This window comes from Rosa chinensis, chromosome 6 (assembly GCF_002994745.2).
Source record: "Rosa chinensis cultivar Old Blush chromosome 6, RchiOBHm-V2, whole genome shotgun sequence".
In the NCBI taxonomy this organism is placed as follows: Eukaryota; Viridiplantae; Streptophyta; class Magnoliopsida; order Rosales; family Rosaceae; genus Rosa; species Rosa chinensis.
Window position 1 is genome coordinate 893,526 of NC_037093.1, and position 17,795 is coordinate 911,320.

The window sequence follows — 17,795 nt, forward strand, 5'->3', positions numbered from 1 at the left end:
AGGAAGCAAGGCTATATGAGTCTGATTCAATTCAGGGAGAACCTTAGCAGTGGAAAAGAAGGATGAAGTAGATTGGAAGATGAGAGAGTTGACTATATGCCAATATTTCTGATAGAAAACTTCGGGGAAGCCATCTGGACCGGGAGATTTTAAAGCCCCCAACTGAAAGATTACAGCTCGAATCTCGTCCAGATTTACTTCAGAAAGAAGACCAGCATTCATTTCTTCAGTGATGACAGGATCAACCAAGCGAATAACATCTGACCAATCTCTGGAACCGGAGGAAGAGAATAACTGCTTAAAATAAGATAAGAATACCTTGGCGATATCAATATCACCTTTAATCTTAACCATCGCAACTCCACTATGTTGTATTAAAAAAAAAAAAAATCCATTATGTTACGAATTTCATAAAAAAAAAAATTTAAAAACTTCATTGTGTTACGTAGGTCCACATCATTTGCACACATGACCATCATGTCGTGTATGTGGTTTCTATTATTTATACACTTCATTGCACTGCAATGTAAAATGTCATATTTCTTCTCGCTGAATTTTTACATTTTAGAGTTCTTCAATCAATAATATTGACGTCATGCCTCAGACAAAAGTAGTATACACAAATACGATATGCCAAACTATAGTATATATGCATGCTTCTCTATAAGATTCTACATTTAAGGATCATACTACGTACTAATTAAAACCTCATATTTATTTGATAAATTGTAGAAATTACAAGATAGTAAGCAGAATTTTTTCTTTCTATTTATTTGATAAATTGTGGAAATTATTTTATGGAAATAAATATTTGTTTTAAAATAAAATGAACTTGATCCCTATGGTCCATGGGTAAGTAAAAACAAGTTTTAATTATAAAAATGAATTTATTGGTTTTTGAGGCGTGTGAACTATAGTTGGTATTAATGGTCATTCTTGTGTGGGTGACTCCGTGTGTGTGTGTGTAGGGCCCTTCCAATAAGGGATCCTTTTTTTTTTGTCTTTTATAGGGATAGGCATAGATAAATTTTTGATTATATTTTGGCATCTCAACCATTCATTTTTTAGGTCCTAATGTGTAGATCACTTCTGCAAATTTTCAGACAAATCAGTGATCGTTAAGGCATCCAAAATTGCAATTTACACGAACGGACTGAATCTGTAGAACTGGAACCGTTCCTATTTATAATGGAAAATTGCAGTTTTGGATGCCTTAACGATCATCAAATTGGCTGAAAATTTGCAGAAGTGATCTATACATTAGGACCTAAAAACTGAACGGTTGAGATGCGAAAATATGATCAAAAAGTTGGTCTAATGCCCTATCCCTAGAAAAGACAAAAAAAAAAAGGATCCCTCACTAGAAGGGCCCTATATATATATATATATATATATATATATTTACGTGGAATATATATTTGGATGGTGTGGCATTGAGTGAAGAAATAATGGTTATTCTTTTGGATCATTATTTTCAAGCAATTATTATCTGCCGAAATAGAATATGTATTGGTTATTTTTGGATGAATTGTATGTGTTACAATGTAAATTTTCTAAGGAAATATTTATAATATTGACTTTGAGTAATTGAGAGTTACGTAGAAATTTATACTTGTGGTTTAAAATGTGGAAACAATACTTTGAATGGGGATTCTAGATTGTTTTTCAGAGATTAGAATTGAGACTCCAAATTAACATTTTGTTGCAGTCATTTATGTGGCTTAGAAGAGTACATGAGGTTGTACAACATTTTGAGTCTTGAGTGGTCTTTAAATGTTTGGTCTACTGATCGAGGGTCACAATAGTGATCGAGGGTCTACGGATCGAGGGTCACAGTAATGATCGAGGGGAAGGTCATGATTTATATTAAATTGTGAGTTGAAATTAATATGATTTTGTCATATTTGAGATGTATGATGCCTCAAGATATATAGTTGTTGAGTTTGAAGGTGAGTCGTGTGGTGATCTTTCATGGTAATAGAAGGGGGTAGATTCTGGACTTTAGCAAGAATTGGTTGATTTTATTATTGATTTATGTTTCATTCGAATTGTGTGTTTTAATGTAATTCCCTGAACTAAACTTTATGCAGGGATTACTATGATTTTATTGATTGTTTTAACGTGATCTCCTGAACTAGGTTTCTATGCAAGGATCACTGATTTTATTTAAATTCTTTGACAGGACCCGCCCTAGATTTCATCCCAAAATCCGAAGTGGCCCTGCGGGGCCCACCTTAGAAGAAATTATACAAAAAATTTGGCGGAACTTCCCCTAAAATGAACTACCCAAAACCTGTAGGAAAACATTTACACTTCTATACCATCCATCCTTATTCTCCTGGAGCCACCCTGCTCCCCAAATCACAATATTCTCCAATTCATAATACACAATTCCCAACTTAACAACATTAATTCCACGGTTATCAGAACAATTCTAAAACAAAAGGTATAACAGAATGAAAAGTAAAGAGGGTGAAGGATCGATAGATTCTACAATGCGGAAGCAGTGACAACTATACCTCAACCCGTGAACGCCCGACCTCAACTAATTTCGCCTGCAAACTGGGCATTTGAAACAGAAGGGCCCAAGGAAAAGTATTGAAAAACACGTTAGCGTGAGTGAACAAAAATAAACAACTAAGAATAAATAATTTAAAGGAAGTAAAAGTTTTTACTACTTTCCCACGTATTTAAATTTATAAAACCTCGATGCATGCAACGTTTGCGAAACATATTTCCTTTAAAACTCGAAATCTTGTGAAAATATACCAGCCCCCGCTGGTTAAAAGAATTGGACTTGAAGTAACAATAAAGGATATGGGGAAAAGATGTCACCATACGGGAAAGGAACCCCTAACCTCAACTGCCACCCACACATAGATTGTGTGAGGAGGAGAACTAATAACCTTGACTGCTACTCACATGAGGAGGAGAAATAATCTACCTCAACTGCCACCTACAAACACAAAGTAAGTGAGGAGGAGAACTAGTAATTGGACCTCGGTATGGTGAAGAAAACATTCAAAAATCCCGAAAAATTCAAAAGACTTCCCCAATCTCTCATGAGAAAAAATAACCATTCCAATGACGTGGCCCCGCACGCCAAAATATTCTCAAATCCGTAACCAAACCCGGAAATTAGTACGAGCACAAATTCCTTTGGAAAATCCCATTTCCAAAAAATATTCCAGAATATCTCAAAATTGGCTACTAAATATAATATGTAATCAGGAAATCATCTCGGTAAAATAAATCGTCGAAAAATCACGTAAATCACATTTCCAAAATAATAATCATATATTCCAAAACCAATTCCGAATCTCTCTTGAAATCTCAAGAATTGATAATTAATTATAATAAAAATTTCCAGAAAATTACCACGGAATAATAATAAGGTAAATATCACATAAATCAAAATTCACAAATCGAGCATAATGAATCTTAATTCAAAAGTTCAAACCAATAAATCAATTAATAATCCAAACCAAAATAAAATGCTCGATAATTAAATTGATAAATCAATAAAATCAAAATTTTCGGAAAATCAATTTGCATGCATCAATTAAAATCAAAAGTCCACTCACTGTACTATATAGGCGACCACGCATACGAGTTTCCTTCGTCGAGCAGTAACTCGGTATAGCGTCCTGTACACAATTATATTTCGTGAATAACAATTCGGTAATTAAATACGATTCCCAAAATCAATCCTCTTAGGCCAACATCTCTATTTCCTTCTCTGATTCAACCCAAACTTTACCACTAACACCATTTCATTAATTTACAAGTTCTAGGCAGATTCGAGAGAAATCCGACTGTCGGATTCTCATAAATTGATAATCAAAATTCTAAATTTCCAGAAATTTATAATCGATTCAAAACTTCCCCAATCTTCACCAAACTTCAAATATAAACTCTACAACATTTATAGGATTTAATAGGCAAAAAATTGAAATTAAAAAGCCGCCCTACGCGCCTCCACGCGCGACCTACAGTGGTGGCACGTGGGCCCCACGTGCCGCAGCCACCACCTCCGATGGGCACCAAATTTTGGCATCAGCTTCGTCTCGACCATTCGAACGTCTTTCTCAACTATCACAAGTCCATAAAACAACTAGAACTAGATCAACAATTAAGGAAACAGTAACCCGATTTGAGTTCCAAAGTTCAAACATTCGATCCGTTGTTTACATTGCGTTTTGTGGAAGAAAGCTTGGAGGGAGGTCATCCACGTCGCGAAAATTACAAGTTAAGCCCAGAAAAATCGCCAAGGTTGGCCGGAATCTGGAAAAATTTCCAGAAAACTCGAGCTGCTACAGTGAACTTCACGAGCTCGTTTCCTCCTTTTTCGGCCAAGGTGCAACGAACGACCACCACTGGCGTGTTAAGGAAGATGAGACACGTCGGTGGGCTCAATTAGACGTCGTCTGGTGGTCGGAGCAAAGAGAGAGCTGCTGTTGCAGAGGTGAGAGAGGGAGAGAGAGCGAAAGCTCAGGGAAAAGAGAGAGAGAGAGAGAGAGAGAGAGAGAGAGAGAGAGAGAGAGAGAGAGAGAGAGAGAGAGAGAAATTAACCGGCCACAATAAAAATTTTAAATATATACTATCTACCATAAATAGTAACTTCCGTTTTTCATTTATAACTTTCGCATACGAACTCCGATTTTTACTTACCATATATGCACGCGCTCGGTTTAACATCCTCTACAACTTTCATGAAGAACATTTTCTCCAATTTTGACCTGAACAAAAAGTCAATTTTTAGGGCCACTAAAAGTATCGAAACAAAGTAAAAAGTGAAAGTAGTTGTCGTTTACCGTCCAGATGACTAGTAAATCGGTAAATTTAGGTTCGGGATGTAACATTCTTATTTTGAGTACAGTTATGATTTGAGATATGTAGTGAGTGTGAATTGAGATGTGATGTCATGATTTTAGCAAATGTCTTAGTTTGTGAGGTAATGAGTGAGATTTTGTAGTTGTGTCGTTGAGACAAATGGAGGATGATCTGATAGATTGTAGGGACGTAAGATGTTTTAAAATATTGTTGGGGTTAATTGTATAATTGAAGTCGTGGGAAATTTGATACAATGAATCAAGAGATAGAGCATGTGGGTTTTAGTTTAATTTAGTTGAGCATGAAATTGATTGATATAGACTTGACGTTTTTGTTGTAATAATTTCATATTGATTTTTTTAGACTATAATGGTTTAAGCATGTAATTTAGGTTTACTCATACGAGCTTGCAAAAGCTTACTAGGTTTGTTATTTCAACCTGGTGCGCTATTCCATGGTGTAGGATTTTTGTGTAGGTTGAAGTTACAATCGTTGAAGCTGAAGTTTTATAGCTGTTGTAGATTGGATGTAGAAGTGTAATTGGTTTTAGTCTTCCACTGTGTAAAGAGTTGGTGAGCGTGTTTACTTATTGAAAAATTTAATTTGTAAATTCTTTGTAATGTAATATGTGACTCTAAAGAACGAGGCTCTATTACTATTTAGCTCGGTTATTTTATGGCTTAGTTTAAAATGCAAATTTTCAATGTGTTTTTCGTGTGCTTGTTAAGTTTTCACATTTCGAATTTGAATTTAATTATTCAAAATTCAGGGCGTTAGATAGGAGGTTGCCATTTCACCTGAAAATATTTCGACAACTTAGGTTGACTATTCTTAGGGTTAGCCTGACAGCAATTAGTTCCCATCATAACAGCCCCAAACAAGGTTTTATTAGGGGAAGGAACTAATTGCTGAAAGATTAACCGATTCCTAGAATGCCAAATGGACCAAGAGATAAAAAGCACTTGAGCAAGAGAATCAGTAGATGAACCTGCATTATGAATATGATCTAACCAAGAAATAAAAGAGTCATTCCATTGAAGAAGATTAGAAGAATGAGCCAAAGTCCAAACCTGATGAGAGAAAGAACACTGCATAAAAAGATGATCAACAGTTTCTGGAGAATTAGTACAAAAAGGACAAAGGGGAGAAATATTGTGATTGTAAGTAGAAAGCTTATCTCTTGTTCATAAACGATTTCTAATCAGAATCCAAGCAAATATCTTAACTTTGGGAGGTAAATTTAAATTCCACATCTTATTTAGCAAAGAAGCATTAGAGTGCGTAGGAACCTGTTAAGATTGAAGCCAAGAAGCACTTTTAACAGTGAAAGTACCTGATCCAGAAGGGCCCCAAATAAACTCATCCTGAGTAGGATACAAAGGCAAAGAAATAGGTATGATCTTATCAACAATATCAACAGGAAGAATAGTAAGTAAAGCTTCTTTATCCCAAGACATATTATGAATAAACTGAGAAACTTTAAGAGACCAATCCAATTGATTTCTCTGTTATTCTGGAATAAAGGAGAAGGCAACACCCAATTAAAGGACCAAAAAAGAATGGATTGGCCATCACCAACAGTCCATCTAAGACCTTCAGAGAGTAAATCTCTAGCATCTAAAATGCCTTTCCATGCCAAAGAATGTGAAGCTTTCTTTTGAGTAGTCAAAAAGTGACTATGCTTAAGGTATTTTCTTGTTACTAATTGAACCCACCAATTTTCAGGTTGGTTTAAGACTTTCCAACTTAGCTTAGGTAGGGCAGCTTTATTGAAGTTTTTAGCTGGTCTAATCCCTAAACCTCCTTTAGATGTTGGTAGACAAGATTGCCGCCAAGCAATAGCTGGATGTGACTTCCCCAGAAAAAAGTTCTACATTCTTTATCCAATCTGTCAGTAAGACGTTTGGGGCATTTAAAACAAGAAGGAATGTGATTTGGCATTCTAGAAAGATTAGATTTCACTAAGATTAACTTACCACCTCTTGACAAGGTATTGGATTTCCAACTAGCAAGCTTCTTCAATATCTTAATTAATAATAAGATCATTCATATTAAGAGGATCTTTCCAGTAAACAATGTTATGAACTCCCAAGTCCTTACCAATTGAGTTCTTATGTTGAATACCAAGACAACAAGCAATGTCTCTTTTGATAGAAGTAGAGATATTAGCAGGGAAGTAAATAGTAGATTTGTGATAGTTTATTTGCTGGCCAGAAGCCTCAGAAAAAAGATTCAAGGTATTAATGATATTCTTAGCTGCAGAATGTGAAGCCTTTACAAAAATAAGACCACCATCAGCAAACATAAGATTACAAACTTTAAAACCATGAGTGGAAGTTAAGATACCAACTTGAGTTCTAGGTCTAGGAGTGAGCTGATTTAAAGTTCTAATTAAAGGTTCCATAGCTAAAATGAATAAATATGGGGATAGAGGATCCCCTTGTCTGATACCTCGATTTGGTTTAAAAAGACCATGAGGAGAACCATTGAGCAAAATAGAAAATGAAACAATACTAAGACAAGTTTTCACAAGATTAATCCATGTAGGATGGAAACCAAAAGCCTGTAAACAAGCCAATAAATAAGCCTAATTTAAGAAATCATAAGCCTTCTCGAGATCAAAATTGATAGCCATACACCCTACTTTGCCTTTTTTCTTGTTAAAAGAAGAAAAAAGTTCATGAGCAATGAGAATATTATCATGAATGGATCTGCCAGGAGCAAAAGCACCCTGATTCTTAGATATACATTTATCTAGTCAAGGTCTAAGTCTAGATATCATGATTTTAGAAATGACCTTATAGGCAACGTTACAGAGGCTTATAGGTCAATAATGATTGACAGTCTCAGGATTTTCAGACTTTGGAATAAGAACAATATTAGTACGATTGATAAGGGATAAATCAATATTATGAGTGAAAAAATCTGAAACTATTTTGAACAAAGAATCTTTGACTTGGTTCCAATAAGTATGAAAAATATGGCATGGAGACCATCTAGTCCAGGAGCTTTCAGACGACCGATACTGTGTAGAGTAACAAAAACATCCTCCATTGTAATAGGAGCAAGCAAAGAGTTATTATCCTTAACAGTGATACAAGTATCGATACAAGAAATAAAAGAGAATAAAGCTTCTTTCGGAGGGGTTATTGACACGCTCAAAGTAAGCACGCAATTTAACCCTATAAAATGTCATCATTAGTATAAAATAAATAGGGATCGTTCAAATCGGGGATTGAGGGTACACCTGTAATTGCATAAACAAATAAAGAATTAAAAAATAAAGTATTATTTACAAAAATAATAAAAAGAATAGAAATATATACAAGTAAACACAAATAAGGGGGTTTTAGGATTAGAGAATCGTAATTAAAATAAAATAAAATAAAGAAAATGTAAAAACACATTTACAAGGGTGGAACACAAGGAACAAAGATTGTATCATATGCATGAAGTCCAATTACAATTCCTATAGTTGATTTTCTATGTCATGAGATAGAAGTTGACTATGTGAAACGTTAATAAGCAAACGATTTCCCATTTTTTACTTTCTTTGAATGTTTAATCTAAGTGAAAGCACCTAAATTAAATCTATTGAACATGCAATCATAGTCTAGAAAGCTAGCTACTCAAGAACACATTCAATGCATGAAGAACAAAGAAATGATGTCAACCAAAGTGCACAACCTAGTATGAAAAAGTTCATCTATTTGTAATCCTCCTTAATTGATTTCGACTTTTGTCCAAATCCTTCACTACTTAAATCTAGCTCCAATTACATGCATATATCCTAAGTTGGCCACCAAAGAACATAAACATGCAAAAGTTTTCTGTAATCCAAAATCAATCAAGCAATCTCACATAAGCAATATATAAATCAACATATAAAAATCACAACTTTATTTCAAAACATATAAACGGGCTTTAAACTTTGCCCTTAACGTCATGTTAACTATAATTCATAGTTCTACAAATCCAAGCAAAGAAAACCAAAAGAAGTTACAAGGAAAAAGATTGAATACACTCTGAAGGGAGTTGATGATGAAGAGCTTGAGACGTTGATCTTGAATCTTGAAAGCAAGGCTTCACTATCACGACACAAGGTGGAACGATGACGGCTAGGATTGCTCACTACTTCTTCTTCTCCTCCTCTTTGCTTGAAGATGCAGAACTAAGAACTAGAGAATGGAAAATAAATTAAACTAAGAACTAGAGAATGGAGAGGAAATGGTGAGACAAAGAAGATGAAATTGATGAAGGAATGTATTAATTGTTACTTCTTTGTAGCCTCTATATATAGGCTACCAAGCTATAGTGGTTGGCCTTAAACAAATCATGATGGCTTAGGTTTGAGCAATTAAACACTAATAGAATTATTAGGTTTAAGCACTTAATCACTAATGAAATTGTTAGGTTTAAGCACTTAAACACTAATGGAATTTGTTAGGTTTGAGTCACTTTCTGCTCCTTTTTTCCTTCAGTTATATCTCTACCAAGAAATCAGAATGGGCCTTCGACTTCTTCATATCAAATGATCCATAATGAGTGTAGATCATTATAGTGGAATTTCATAGCTTAATTCCATGTGGTTGGGCCGGAAACACTGCTGGACTCCTTACAAGTCCAGTTTTCCAGTTTTGCTTCTGCAGAAAATTGGACTGATTGTTTAAAGACTTTCCACTCAAAACTAGCTCTGGCACTCTTCATAACAAATGATCCTTGGAATGTCTAGAATTAATCTGGAGAGTTTTCGCTCATTTGAATTTCTTTTGGTTAGTCTGCCGTCCCTCCTTCCTTGCTTGGCTTGGTTTCTCCTAGCCGGAGTAGGAAAATGTGTAAAATTGACCTTTTAGTACATTTCCATTTTTCTCCATCATTTCTAGGTAATTATAGACCTAACACTCATTTCTTCTTCATCTACTCCAATGTACCTAAAAATAGAAATTCAGTTAAAAATCGATTCGGTTAAGGAATTAACTAAGCAAAATATGAGGAATTAACTACTAAAATATCACATTAAAATGCTCCTATCAGTTATAGAAGTATTAAAACGCTTCTTCAAAGAGTTGATAAGAACAGTAGCAATCTGATCATGATCATTAGTCCAACAATCAAGATCATCTTTAATTCTTAAAATTTGATTTCTTTTCTTTCTGATAGAAGCTTGCATCTGGAAAAATTTATTATTTTTATCACCTAACTGGAGCCATTTGGTTCTAGCTCTCTAGGGCCATTTGGTTCTAGTTAGGCATAGATTTTCTTTGCACTAAACTATCAAATACATTTTCAAATTTGAAGAATACAATCAATTTTTCCTGTTTTTGTCTATTTTGTGCTTATGTTTGTTGTGATATCATTAATGGATCTAATATGCAAACTCATGTCTGAATCCCTTGTAGATCTTTTGTACAGACATGTCTAAATTCTTTGTACATCTAATTGTACAAACTTATGTCTTTTGTTGTCATGTTTGTTGAGATATCATTGAGAGATCTTTTGTACAAATTCATGTCTAAATTCTTTGTAGATCTTTTTTAGAGAATGCTTTCCATATTTTTTGTAGTTCTATTCACTCCTCTGGGATTATATTAAGATTTTTGAAATATTATTTGTAGTAGAAAACTTAAGATTTTTTTTCTGATTTTGCGTAGTTGGGTCAAATTATTTGTTTGTATACAAACTCATAGAAATTAAAAACAAATAAAATAAAAAAAATACCTTTGTTTGCAGTATTGTCGGTTAAGGAAAACATTTGTGAGAAAGTGGCAAGTAATGGGTGGAACACTTGTTATAGATTGGAGTAGAATGTAGAAGAAAGTATTATGAATAGAATTTTTATGTATGGAAGTTATTGCGGGAGTGCAAGTCAAATAGATTATTCAGTTTGTTCAGAATTTAGGATGGTGATTTTTTTGCTATCTTTTCACGATGGAGAGCTTTTCTCTAGTTTCTTAAGAGAATAATTCATTTACTGATATTGTTAAAAGATGCTGATTCACTTGATATTTCTTTTCTCAGGTCACTCCCAGACAGAGTCAGAGATGATACAGAGGACAGAGAACAAAGCTTAATCTGACTTGATTTGACAGAGGCGGAGACGGTGCATGCACTACTAGGAAAAGGGCCAAGGGCCAAGGGCCACTGGTAGGTAGCCATTGATAGCCCCCAGGTTCTTTTATAATTTAGGGTGCCACTGTTTCAATTATCACTGTTATATTCTTCCCATGACTCTGGGTGACATCAGTGACAGATTGCATCAGTAGAGGGTATCTTATTGTTAATATCTATAGCCACTTTATTGGTGCAAACCATGGCCACTCTTGGACCAAGAAAACAAAAACCATGAACACCCCCCCTTCTTCTCCTTTTTCTCTTAGACTTGACTAGATCTCAGTCGGTCTGTTCTCTCGCTCTTCGATCTCCTAATGACTGTATGCCCTCTCTGCCCCTGATCTCACCCACTTTTGCCGAAACTCTCATCTCTAACACCTCAATTTAATTACCCATCCCCAATGAAACCCTGAAATTCAGTTGGTCTTCTCTCTCGCTCTTCGATCTCCTAATGACCGTATGCCCTCTCTGCCCTGATCTCTCCCACTTTTGCTGAAACTCTCATCTCTAACACCTCGATTAAATTATCCAACCCCAACGAAACTGAGAAATTCTCTGTGGGTCTAAGCAGTATGATTATGGGCTTTTCATTGACGAAGGACAAGGAGGTTCAATGGAATCTGACTCTACTTACAGATCATATGTCTCGTCTTTTCCGTTTTGCAATCTAGGCTCTGCAATTTAATATCTCTTGGTTTTGGACAACTGATGGTATAATAGGGTGTTTAATTTGCAGATTTCTTTCTCCTCGTTATGAATCATGATGAGATGGTTGAAATCAGTCCTGCAGGAATAAGGAACTCCAAGATTTTACCTTCTGGATATGTCGTCTAGAGATCGACCCAAATGTCGGTAAGCTTGGTTGCAAATGTACTTTTTCCTTTTTGGTATTTCTTTCATAGTTGTTTAGGGTTGTAATTTGTTGAAATTGGTGTTAGATGGTTTATTTGGTTCCTTGAGGTTGAATCGAGGGAGGAAGCACCACTCTTTGTTATACTGTGTTGTATAGGCTTTATCTGTAGAAAGAGGCTGCAGGCCTGGAAGCAGAATGAAGAACTAGGGGCTGAATTTTGGTTTAATTGTGTTGGTATTAGCTGGTTTATTTGGTTCCTCGAGGTTGAATTGAGGGAGGAAGCATCACTCTTTGTTATACTGTGTTGTATAGGCTTTATAGAAAGATGCTGCAGGCCTGGAAGTAGAATGAAGAACAAGGGGCTGATTTTTGGTTTAATTTTGTTGGTATTGTTTAAGTTTTGAATCGTATAACATTTCTGTTAAGTTTATAGGGTTTCGCTTGAGTCAGGTTGGTGGAGGAGTTATATATTCCTTAATTCTACATTGATAATAAAATTGATTTCTCTCTGCTTGAGAAAATGAGTATTTAACCTGGACTTATTCAGCCATGGAATCATTTTCCCATTGGAATGCCTGTACTTCCTTGGAGGATGATACCAGTTGCCTTTGTGTCCTAGACTATTCCTAAACATGCTTTGTTTATATTTCCTTCTGTGATGACTTTTATGCATGCTCTGTTATTGAGCCTTTTCTTTTTATTGAGTGTCAATATGGCCCTATTTCTTGGCAACTTTCCTTTTGGGTTGTTTATACTATCTAATATATGTGTAATTTGGTTGCAGTTTGAGTCTTCTGCCATGATGGAGCTTGCTAAGTGCTATGCAAATACTACAAGATCGTATAAGCTGAGGAACCGCTTTTCGTTATGAATTGGGAGAGTAGGAATTCAGATGGATCTGATATGTGAAAGTCACTGGTATTTCAAGAAGAAGATGATTTTCTGCTATTCAGATGGATCTGATATATGAAAGTAAGTCAAGAAGATGATGAACTTGCTTGTGCACTTGCCATGCTTTTGTGTGATTCGGAGCCCGACAGATGAAGGAAATGCCTTGAAGAAGTAAAGTTCAATTTGCTTCTGTTGAGGGGTTGTTATCTACATGCACAAAGCTTCCACAGATGAAGGAAAACCTAGCTTTTCCAGTGGGAAACCTTCTTGTGATGGTATGCTCAACGTAGCCGTATTATCATCTAATTCATTGTTCAAATGAAAGAATCTAGTTTATTGGTAGCGAGCATACATAGGTCAAGCAAAATAAGTTGCAGTCTGGATTATCTTTGAAGCATATAGAATATAAGGAGCAGAAGAGGCTTATTGAGATTGCTTGTGCTTTTTTAGGAATCAGTTTCCTTCCAAAACAATGCATGCTGTTCTTCTGTCGTGCTCTACTCTCACTAAAGCTCAAACATTTTTAGTTAGTCCTCTTGACGCTGTTGGTTTAGGTTTGCTACTCTTTGCCAACGAGTAGCCTCTTTTATGGTTTTGACAATCCAAAATATTCTTGAAGATTGTCAAATGGAATATGAGATAAGGCACAACCTTGTGGCTGCTGCCAGCAGACATTCAAATGGAAGGGTTTCTTCCTGCAATTTACAAGCAAGTTTAGGTTCTGCCATTTTGCGAGACTGGTTGATGTTCATATGCGCCTCTCCATTTTGTGGGACTGCGTACTTGTCAAGTGGAAATGGTTTGTGTGAGGCTTTGCATTGTTTTCCTAAACGATCGTGACAAAGATACTCCACAAAAAAGAAAAGAAAAGGAAAATCAGAGGAATAAATCTTTGGAGAAAGACAAGACAGATTTTGGATGGGGAAGCTGCTCTGTTGAATACAAATCTCAGTAGCTTCTGGACTGGATATGTCGAGGTCCATAATTGAAAGAGTGCTAAAGTGGATTGGCAATATTCCTGAGTTCTGTGCGATTGAGCTTCTTCTAGATTCTCTGTCTAATGTTCTTTGGGAGATTATCTTGGTGTTGACGTGCTTCATGAGACCCCATCATCAACTGACATGGATGTTAATGCTCCTGCTATCAATGGAAAACGAATAGCTATTGCTTTGTCCTCTGAAGATGGTGGAGAAGGTACTCAAAGAAGATTCTGCATCATTTGCATAGGTAAGTTGTTATATTGAAGCTTCTGACAGAGATTTTAGAAATTTATGCTGCATCTGACCAAGTTCTATATTGGAAGGATGCTGAAATTGGTAGTTGTAGGATCCCAAAGCAAGAGGGTTCTACTGCTGTATGCACTGGTGGAATATTTCACCATGTTCTGCACATGTTTATTCTATATTCACGAAGTGTTAATAGTGAAAGAAACAAAAAAAAAAAAAAACAGATGTATATTGGAAGCAGAAATTAGCAAGCAGGGTGAGCCGGTTTTTAAGTTCAGCATGTGTCGTTCTGTGATACAATGAGGTGAATTTTTACAGAGATCAGTTTTATTTTCAACAACATTATGGATATGTACTGTTACCACCTGAAAATGAGTCATTTTCGCAGAGAATTGTGAGTTATGTAGGGTTTTGATTTTGTTTCATTTTAACTTCGTTTCATTTTGATTTCTCAGGCTATTATTGCGGCTCTGAGAAACTGGGAGTGTGCTTCCCGTGGTGCTGTCCATGCTTGAAATGAAGACCCAAATAGGAAGCTGCTACATGGTCAGTATATGAGCATCTGGATTGAGGGAAAACGTAACCACCGATGTGGTCTTTGTTCGAAAACCAAGTTTATTAGCTCATTAATCGTTTTTTCTGTTTTTTTTTGGCATTTTTGTAATTAAGTCAGTACAGTGAGATTTTGGGCCCAACGAAAAAAGAAAGAAAACAAAAATGGTTACGTTGGGCCCAACGAAAAAAAGAAAGAAAACAAAACTGGATACGTTGGGCCCAATGACCTCAACTATAAATAGGGGCCTCTAGGGTTTAGATCTGACTCTGCAATCACAGATCTCAAATCAACTCACAGATCTCAAATCAACACTCAAATTAAATCAAATCTGCAATACCCAGAAATGTCTCTCGCCCCGATGATCCCCAAACCCAACGACGGTAAACCAAAAGGGAAAGCGCGCTATGATCCCAAGTTTGATCGCTCCACACTGAAGGTGAGCGTCAGCATCAGTTAGGGTTGGTGAGGTGAGCGTCAGAATCAGTCAGGATCTTATTAGCTACTAAATTATTCTGACTGATGCTGACGCTCACCTCACCGACCTTGACTGATGCTGACGCTTACCTTCAGTGTGGAGCGATCAAACTTGGGATCATAGCGCGCTTTCCCTTTTGGCTTACCGCCGTTGGGTTTGGGGATCATCGGGGCGAGAGACATTTCTGGGTATTGCAGATTTGATTTGATTTGAGTGTTGATTTGAGATCTGTGAGTTGATTTGAGAGATGTGATTGCAGAGTCAGATCTAAACCCTAGAGGCCTCTATTTATAGTTGAGGTCATTGGGCCCAACGTATCCAGTTTTGTTTTCTTTCTTTTTTTCGTTGGGCCCAACGTAACCATTTTTGTTTTCTTTCTTTTTTCGTTGGGCCCAAAATCTCACTGTACTGACTTAATTACAAAAAGGCCAAAAAAACAGAAAAAACGATTAATGAGCTAATAAACTTGGTTTTCGAACAAAGACCACATCGGTGGTTACGTTTTCCCTCAATCCAGATGCTCATATACTGACCATGTAGCAGCTTCCTATTTGGGTCTTCATTTCAAGCATGGACAGCACCACGGGAAGCACACTCCCAGTTTCTCAGAGCCGCAATAATAGCCTGAGAAATCAAAATGAAACGAAGTTAAAATGAAACAAAATAAAAACCCTACACAACTCACAATTCTCTGCGAAAATGACTCATTTTCAGGTGGTAACAGTACATATCCATAACCCATTCTTCCCTTCTCTTCTGAACCTATCTCTAAATGCTCAAATCTGCATTTGGTTCCACATTACCCATTCTATAGAAATTGGATAGGAATGACATCATTTCATACTCAAGTTTCTGGAAAAGTTGAGGGAGGAGATAGGGAAAAAGAATGTGTTATATGAACATAGGTCTACACCAACCTCGCCCCTTCTCCACCAATCAATGGCCAGCATTAATCTTAATTTAGGATAAGGCACCATTATCATTTTTAACTAATTAGTGTGCTATGCCTTTTATGTTCGCTGGGAAACAACAAATATATTTCATGGTAGCAAAAATTACCTTTTGATGCCTGTTTTGGGTGCGCCATATCCTGAATAAACCCGTTTGCAATAAGCTAAAAAGTGGTAACAGCGTGGACCAAAGACCTCCTTTTGATGTCTTCGCTTGCAGAACAGATATGATAAAACCAGGTGATGAAGTTATTTTCTCCTTTTTGGTATTCAGTCGCGTAAAGTCAAAACTTAGTTGAACAAAAATATAATCTAAACTAGAATGATACTATCAGTGAGCACCTACCTCTTCATAAGTCCTTCTGAGAAAACATGCACATTTGAATCCTTCTACTTCCCCATGAAAAAAGCCTTCTCTGGCTACCACAACAGCATCCAGTGTCTCCAATTAGCAATAAAGAACACACGAACAGAAGCTTGAAGTAGAGCAACATACCCCTCGCATTCACTAGAAACTACAAAAGAATTACTGTAATTCTTAGCAGAATCTACTTGATTAGTAATGTTGAAGTAATATAGACAATTTCAAACATCTTTGACAATCAATTTGCAAAAGATGAATATGAAAAGTTTAAAGATCTTAGGCATACTATACCTCTTCCCACCTGATCTTTATGTGCTTAATTAGTAATCTATTGCAAGCTTCACAATTCTTTGCTATGAAATTTTCAATACCAAATGAATATATATACCTTTTGTGATGCTTCACAACATTATGCAATAATCGGCAGCAAGCAGAATATAGGCCAATTGAGTATTGTCTATCTATACTAGCTGAGACATGTGCACTTGCTATTGGGTCGGAGAGTTGGTTATTTGGGCTTGTTGAAGAATCATTTGGAACAGAACATTTAGAATGTTTTAACAGATGGAAAGCTTGAAAACGTGCTGAAGGTTTACGTAATGAGTGTGCTACATGCCAGAGATCCATTTTGTATATTACATGCTTGCCGGAAATTCTTGCTGTACGTCAACACACATAAGAATGACTTTTCCTGGATCTGGATCACTATCATCTGTACTCTGAATGAATCCATAGAAGATTAGTGGACTCTGCAGATGCAGAATAACATTGAACATGCAGGCAACCAACCTGAATGTATTTTTTAACCACAATTAAATTGCATCCTGAAACACAAATAAAAGGTCGGAACATGTCCAAAGAACTTCAAAGGTATACACTGGAATCCATACAATAGCTGAAGGGAATTATTATACATGTACACTTTTCTTCCCCATGTGGTAATATGTTTGCATTTAATTCATAATTCTGAATGGCTTGAGCATAAGTCATAGATAAGTAGCTAAAGTAGGTCCTTATGTGAAGCAATTACTATAGACATAAGTACTTATGCATAGCTAAATAGAGGATTGATGTAGTAGAACTATTCATACGCTCTATAAATGTGTGATATAATATTACCTGAAACAAATTCCAGAACCAAATCCGAGCAATCAATGCCAGATGCAACAATTGAAGAAACATGTCATGCCTCACTGTGCACCCTTTCTGCACACCAACTATGGCTCCTTCGATAGCTTGAACTGCAGATTGGAGATGCAACTCTGTTGATTTCTTTTGCGAATGAGGACCTCAACCTAGCTTTGAATTTATCCAATAAGTATTCCCAGACAGAAAAAGATGATGCTTTGGAAAATCCCATAGGAGAAAGGAGTGTGTTGCTTGTTTCATGAGAGCCCCTAACTGTTGCTGAACCAACTTGTCAAACAAATCTCTGGATAAGGTAGGATTAGTCAAAGGAAAATGATTCCTCAATTCTTCCAGATACTTCAGAACACCATCTAAACACACAAAATTACAGAAGTGTGGCACCTGACT

At 36.1% G+C, this 17,795-nt stretch overlaps 1 long non-coding RNA gene and 1 pseudogene across 7 annotated transcripts; both read left to right on the forward strand.

Moving 5' to 3' along the window:
- Positions 1-17,795, forward strand: part of LOC112169479 — a 159,555-nt pseudogene that overhangs the window by 70,011 nt on the left and 71,749 nt on the right.
- LOC112174242 lies at positions 10,722-14,559 on the forward strand. 7 transcript variants are annotated; one of them, XR_005801805.1, is made up of 5 exons: positions 10,722-10,736; positions 10,852-10,977; positions 11,681-11,796; positions 12,582-13,915; positions 14,370-14,559. It is a non-coding gene; the product is annotated as an uncharacterized LOC112174242 (long non-coding RNA). The 7 variants fall into 7 exon arrangements; XR_005801801.1 differs by lacking the exons at positions 10,722-10,736; positions 10,852-10,977 and adding an exon at positions 13,992-14,218 and having other exon boundaries at positions 11,035-11,796; XR_005801804.1 differs by lacking the exons at positions 10,722-10,736; positions 10,852-10,977 and adding an exon at positions 11,039-11,587.